General features: G+C 37.2%; 1 long non-coding RNA gene across 1 annotated transcript in view; it reads left to right on the forward strand.

Moving 5' to 3' along the window:
- The first annotated feature begins 1,128 nt into the window (after positions 1–1,128).
- LOC149134909 (uncharacterized) overlaps positions 1,129–7,595 on the forward strand; it is a 246,121-nt gene continuing 239,654 nt past the window's right edge. The window contains exon 1 of the long non-coding RNA XR_016242099.1: positions 1,129–2,175. This is a non-coding gene — a long non-coding RNA (uncharacterized LOC149134909). The remainder of the gene's footprint in view (positions 2,176–7,595) is intronic.

A 7,595-nucleotide genomic window follows, 5' to 3' on the forward strand; every position in this document is an offset into this window, starting at 1 on the left:
AATAAAACACGCATGTGTTTCCTATACATGTATATAGGTATATCTCTCTCTCTTTCTTTCTTTGTGTGTGTGCGTTTGTGTATGTGTGTGTTTATATATGTAATCTATCTATCTATCTATCTATCTATATATATATATATATATATATATATATATATATATATATATATATAAATTGAGAATGTCTGTGTGTGTCTGTGTGAATCCCTAAAACTCCAGAACTACACAACCAATTCCATTCAAATTTTACACATGCCTTACTTTTGTGTCAAAAAAAAAAAAAAAAAAAATTTCTTGCATACTTCAAGCCCACAGCAACATTATATCTCCTCCACTATTTAAGTATTACGCGTCAAAAGTGAAACAAAAACACTCATGTCATTCGAACCGGAATCTCAAAAACATTGTCGCCTTACATCTCATTCTCATTTAAGTACCACGACAGGCAAATAAAAATTACTTGTATATAATATAAAACAATACATTTAGATATCTTTTCTTTTCATTTCTATTTTTCGTCAACCAAAACTAGAACAGTCTTTTCGGTTTTAAAATAAATATCTACTGTAATACGAATACTCTTGTGTATTTCTCCGTCACAACATATGAATGAGAAAGGAAGGGGTGATAGCAAACTTGGTAGTGGGATGATGGAAATTCTAAGGTGAAAAAAAAATCAGATAGCGTTTCAATTCTGCGTGAGTGTATGTGTGTGTATGTAAACAGGAGACATGTGAATGTTTGTGTGTGTGTGTGTGTGTGTGTGTGTGTGTGTGTGTGTGTGTATGCAATGGAAGTGGGATGGTGAACATTCAATGCTGAAAAAAAAATCGAACAGCGTTTCAACTCTGTGGGAGTACATGTGTGTATGTGAGTACGTGTACAAGGGAAGTATGTGAGCGTTTGTGATTATTTTGTACCTCATCTTATATATATATATATATATATATATATATATATATATGTGTGTGTGTGTGCGTGTGTGTGTGTGTGTGTGCGTGTGTGCGTGCGTCCGTGTATATATATATATATATATATATATATATATATAAATAATATATAGATATATGCATATATCCATACATATATGTACATACCTACATCTATATGTATACATACATGCATATATGGGTACAGGACATAAAAAAGAAACGTTAAACACAATGAGAAACGAAAACATAAAGACGAAAACAGAAAAAGAACTTTTTCGAACAACGATAAAAACAAACAGAGAAACGAGACATGCAACATAAAGAGTATAACCCTTCGTCAGTTGTCCCAGTTCCATCCACTCCACCTTTGTATCTCTGTCTGTTCCAAGTGCATTGTCAAACAGCTCAAGCAACTCAAATCAAATTTTACATGGTAATACTTATTTCTTTATTGCCCACAAGGGACTAAACATAGAGGGGAAAAACAAGGACAGGCAAAGGGATTAAGTCGATTACATCGACCCCAGTGAGTAACTGCTACTTATTAAATCGATTCCGAAAGGATGAAAGGCTAAGTCGACCTCGGCAGAATTTGAACTCAGAACGTAACGGCAGACGAAATAACGCCAAGCGTTTTTCCCGGCGTGCTAACGACTCTGCCAGCTCGCCGCCCTTAAGAGACATAGTATTACCATGTAAGTGGTAATACTATGAGACCCCAGGAGTATCAACATGCAATTTTGGGGGATTAATTTACATTGCATACAAAAATACAGACATACTATATACGGCACGTTATTAAACACATACACATACATATCTGGCGACTGACATGCGGGAAGTGCGGGCCGGCCAGGGACAACACACAAACATACGTACCTGATGACTTGATTTTTTTTATTAACGAAACAGGGTCGAAGCACAGAGGGGATAGCACAAGGAGCGACAAAACGCAAAAGTGAGGAAAAAATAAAATCAAATGAATAGAATGGACATGATAAATGAAAATGTGGAATGACGTCTATTCGAACCTCACACTCCGATTAACGTCAGTGAACGTTTTTATTAAAAAACATTTGAGCACGTGATATTTTTTGTCTCTTTCTCCTTGCTGTGTGTTGCCTGTTTTATATACTCAGTGGACGACTGACATGCGTTGTGTCAATACGAAATTCTATTTTCATTAAAACACTACACATTTATTGTTCCATCGCGAGTTAATAACCACTGCTACAATTTCAAGGTAAGACCTAAAATTCTTTGTCTCTCTGGAATAATTATTGTGGCAGTTACCGTTGAATTAGTAGTTCCATATATGTGCATTTCGTTAATTTGCTTATATTTCGTTAATTTACACTGCATACAAAAATACGAATGTACTATCTACGCACAACTGCTTACAAAAATAGAGATTACTGAATATTTTTTTCTATGTTCATAATTTTTTGTTTACAATATTGAAAAAAATATGCCACCTTAGAAGAGAGACGAGACTTTCCCAAGAAGAGCAGAGACATTCTGCAAAACTTAATGCTGAGAACAACGTTTAGCACACCGAATTAGACAGATGTCCAATACAATGGCGCTCAGAAATAGACCACATGTAAATTCGTTCTTCACCAGGAGCTGCTTCAGATATGATCCATCCCAATCTTATAAAAATAATAATTCTGTACAAATTGGTGTGCTACACTCAAATTGTCGTTTCTGCAAAGCTTTCAAATTTCCAACTGAAACTAATGGCATATGCTGCTCAGGTAGTAAGGTATGGTTACCAGCACTACCAGCTCCTTCTCAACCTCTTTCAGCAGTTCACTTCCCCGTTAACGTCTCTCATTGCAGCCCATTTTCGGAATGTATCCATTTACGTACAATATTTCCATTCATTTTACTATTAACCATACGATGGGTTGTGTTAGACGCAGCGCTGACCGCCTCAAAGGTGATTATATCCACTGACAATTTCTCGGTGGGTTCAAAAATTACATACACCCACCACTCAGTTTTCCATGATAGGTTACGCCATGGAATTCTCTAAACGGATGTATTACCTGTCGATTAGTCGAATTAGACCATCATTTACTCCACAAATATTTTGTCGTCAATGCTGCGCTTTCCCGTATCATCTGCTTCAACATAACCGAGCGAAGGTGAAGAATATGTACACCCGGTAGTTAGGGGTTAGGGTTTTTGTTATACCGAAAACCGGTGGTGTACGTATTCTTTACTTCCGCCCATAACTGTAATATAGATATATATAGATATATAAACAAACTATACCTTTTTAATCTCGAGCAACACACCGTTTCTCTGCTAGTTATATATATATATATAGAGCTTTAACCTGCGGTCATGCTGGGGCACCACCGTTGGCTATGTTACACCTTCATTATTTGAAACATTCTCTGATATGTGGCATTTGGTGAATGAGGGAGTTTAATACTACTGCTGTCATCTGGGTCTCCTGCCATGTGGTATGGTTCATTTGGAACTCTGAACAGGAGGAGATCCAGTTTTGTTTTCAAGACACCTACATCCACACCATGCAGGTCTCTCAGATATTTTGGGAGGATAGTGAAGAGCAGTGGTCCCTTGAAACCCAACCTGTTTCAGAATCTGATCCTGTGTTTTAATGGCGATGCTGGGATCTTTGGCACCATGCAGTGGTGCCCCGTGCTGGTGTTTGCATAATTTTCATGCATACATACATACATGCACACATGCATGCACACATGCATGCACACATGCATGCACACATGCATATATATATATATGTATATAATAACTCTAGAATTGCCACAATTATCCACTCTCCTCGCGGTGAGGAATACGGTCTGGGGGTTTATGTCCGGTTCTTGAGCCATTCTAAATATATATATATATATATATATATATATATATATATATATATAATTAAATGTGGCACTTAAGTTTAGGCACCAGGATATAGTATGGTATTATCCAAACATGTATGTCCTTGTTCAGTTTTATTTCAAGAATTCTTTTGCAAATAGAGAAAGAATCAGTTTCTAACCTAGATCCAAGGCTCCCTCATTGGACTTTTAACATCAACAACGGTATTTTTGTTTCTTTACCCTTTTACTCTTTTACTTGTTTCAGTCATTTAACTGCAGCCATGCTGGGGCACCTCCTTTAGTCGAGCAAATAGACCCCAGGACTTATTCTTTGTAAGCCTAGTACTTATTCTATCGCTCTCTTTTGCCGAACCGTTAAGTTACGGAGACGTAAACGTACCAGCATCGGTTGTCAAGCTATGTTGGACACACACACACACACACACACACACACACACACACACACACACACACACACACACACACACACACACACACACACACACACACACACACACACACACACACACATATACATACGACGGGCTACTTTCAGTTTCCGTCTACCAAATCCACTCACAAGGCTTTGGTCGCCCCGAGGCTATAGAAGACACTTGCCCAAGGTGCCACGCAGTGGGACTGAACCCGGAAACATGTGGTTGGTAAGCAAGCTACTTACCACACACCCACTCCTGCGCCTAAGTATGTATGTATGTATATATGTGCAGATTTGTATGTTTTATGCATGTATTGTCATGCATATGGTTGCAAAATCTAGACATGCTCATATATAATTAAATGATAAATTGGAAAGTTTTTATGTATGTACGCATGCATGTATGTATGCACGTACATATGTATGTATGCATGTAAGTATGTATGTATGTATGCATGTATGTATGCATGTATGTATTACTAAGATGTTCATCTAAAACAGTTAGGAGCCAGATAACTAATATTAAGAATTACATGTATATATCTGTTTGTCTATGATAAATTGTATGCCTTCTTTTTAAGAGTATATGTAGAAATGAAAACAAAACATGAGACATTCTTAATATGATATTTATTTACGCCATCTTAATTATGTTTAATTACCATAAAGGTGATCGTTTACATAATACGATTTACGTCACCAAGATCTAATTTCAAATCGTCAGATACCTGTAACTACTTCTATTCTAACATTATAATGTAACAGATATGATTACCGTCTCTGGTGGTTTCTCATAAAGTCTTGATAATGTGATTTGTATTATGTAACAAATAAACACATTGTGTTAAACATGCATTGTTTTATGTTTGTGTGTATGTGTATATATATATATATATATATATAAATATATATAATCAACAAAACTGTCCGTCGAACGTGAAACGTTGAGTAATAGTTTTTGTGATACTTTTTTTGATGCTTTTTAATACCTCTGGTATTCCAGTACTATTTTTTCCACCTTTTTTGCATTTATCTGCTTACTCTAGGATACACACAAACCCTCACCCACCCAAATATGTATATATATATATATATATATATATATATATATATTTATATATGTATGCATGTATGTATGTATATATCCATGATACACACACACACACACACACACACACACACACACACACACACACACACACACACACACACACACACACACACACACACACACACATTGGTTGCCCAGAAAAGTTTGTAAACATGGTCAAGGCTATGCATCAGGATATGAGAGCTAGGGTTAATTTTGGTGGTAGGCTTTCTGAATCTTTTGCTGTGGAAAATGGAGTAAAGCAGGGAGACCTTGATGCACCCACCCTCTTTGCAATATACTTTGCCGTTGTGGTGTCACATTCCTTTCAAAACTCTGAGGAGGGTATCTACATAAAATATCGAACAACGGGGAATGTTTTTAATTTGACCCGACTGAAGTTTAAAACGAAGGTTTTTACTTCACTTATTAGGGAACTTTTGTATGCTGACGATTGCGATCTGGTTAGTCATTCTGAATCGGGTCTGCAATCCCTTGTATCTGCATTTGATGCAGCTTGTGATGATTTTGGCCTGACCATCAATCTGAAAAAAACAGTTGTAATGTATCAACCTGCGTATGGTGCTGTTTGTAACCTCCCTAAAATTTTTGTTAAGGGAAAGTTACTTGAGGTTGTCAATTCATTTGTCTACCTGGGAAGCTCTGTTCAAGATGATGGAAATCTTGATACGGAAATACACCTGCGAATTCAAAGGGCAGCAAAAGCATTTGGTGGCTTGGAGTCACGCGTCTGGCGCCAGCGACATATAAATAACAATACAAAGCTGGCTCTTTACAAATCATTTGTCTTAACATCCCTATTGTATTCCTGTGAAACTTGGACCTGTTATGAAAGGCATTTTAAAATGTTAGAAAAATTCCACCAAAAATGCATTCGTCATATTTTAAGAATTAAATGGAATTCTTTTACTCCAAACACAGATATCCTTGCATCTGCAATTAAAGCCATGATTTTGAGGAACCAATTGAGATGGTGTGGCCATATTGTTCGAATGGCAGATGAACGCATGCCGAAACAGCTGTTTTATGGTGAGCTTGCAGAGGGGAAACGTTATCTGCATAAACCTAGAAAAAGGTTTAAGGATGGCATAAGGACTGCTATGAAGTCAATTGGAATGGCACTAAAAGATATAGAAGTCCTCGCTTCAGATCGAGTTGGATGGCGAACAAGGGTGTGGAGTGGAGTGAAAGCATTTGAAGAGGCCAGGATGATGCAAGCAAGGCTCAAGAGACATTTAAGGAAAAAGGTGAAGACTGAGAAGGTGAATGACAAGGACCTTTTTGTGTGCACAGTCTGTGACAGACCATGTCTGTCCTTGGCTGGCCTCAAATCTCACCTGCGAACCCATGGAAAACAAACCTCACCCAGCTATTCTGATTATATGTCTGTGCACACGTTTGAATGTGGTGTGTGCCAGAGGGTTTGCAAATCCAATGGGGGTCTTAAAAGACATGTTAGGATCCACAATGAGCAGAACTTACTTGCAGGTATTGGTAGTGCAAATCAGAGGTGCAATCTGTGTGGGTGTTTTTTCAAAACACTGTCTGGTTTAAAAAGCCACATCAGACGCCATGAAAGGGCTAAGGTGTAGGTGCAGGAGGTGGTCAAACTCTGTTTAAGGAGTAGACAACCACCATGTATATATACATGATACACACACACACCCACACACACACACACACAAAGACTATTTTAGCAGCAAAATGTTCCAGATGTGGCTTTACAGGAATATGTATATGTATATATGTGTGCGTGTGTGTGTGTGTGTGTATACATAAATAGGACGTTCGCATTGCTGTTTTGCATCTTATAAGAATGCAAAATGTACTAAGAAATTCCAGATAGTGCAGTAATACAAAGAGAGATACCACAATGGATACGAACTCTTAATTCTCCTTTAAAATGTCGTTCTAGTAATATTATGGCTTTCGCAGAGCTCCATAAACCCCCTCTCTACCACCATCTCTAAAGCCTCGAATTTTGAGATTAACATTACCATATAAAGCTCATTATTCGCGAAGTAGGCGTTTTAACCAAAATTTATTTTACCACAAGAATAAAGAGTTTTAATTAGACTAATTAGATCACGTGGAATTGTAGTAGAAATGGGTTTTTTTTATGGTTGCTATTCGCTTTATCTTTGTCTTCAATACTAGTTTGTATTTGCAGATGATTACACGTTGATCACAGAATGTGTAAAGATACTCATGTGATTTTCTTTCCTTTTCCATCGATCTACCAAGATTTATTTAATTGTCGT

Source organism: Octopus bimaculoides, chromosome 6 (genome assembly GCF_046866305.1).
Source record: "Octopus bimaculoides isolate indiv1 chromosome 6, ASM4686630v1, whole genome shotgun sequence".
NCBI classification, from domain to species: Eukaryota; Metazoa; Mollusca; class Cephalopoda; order Octopoda; family Octopodidae; genus Octopus; species Octopus bimaculoides.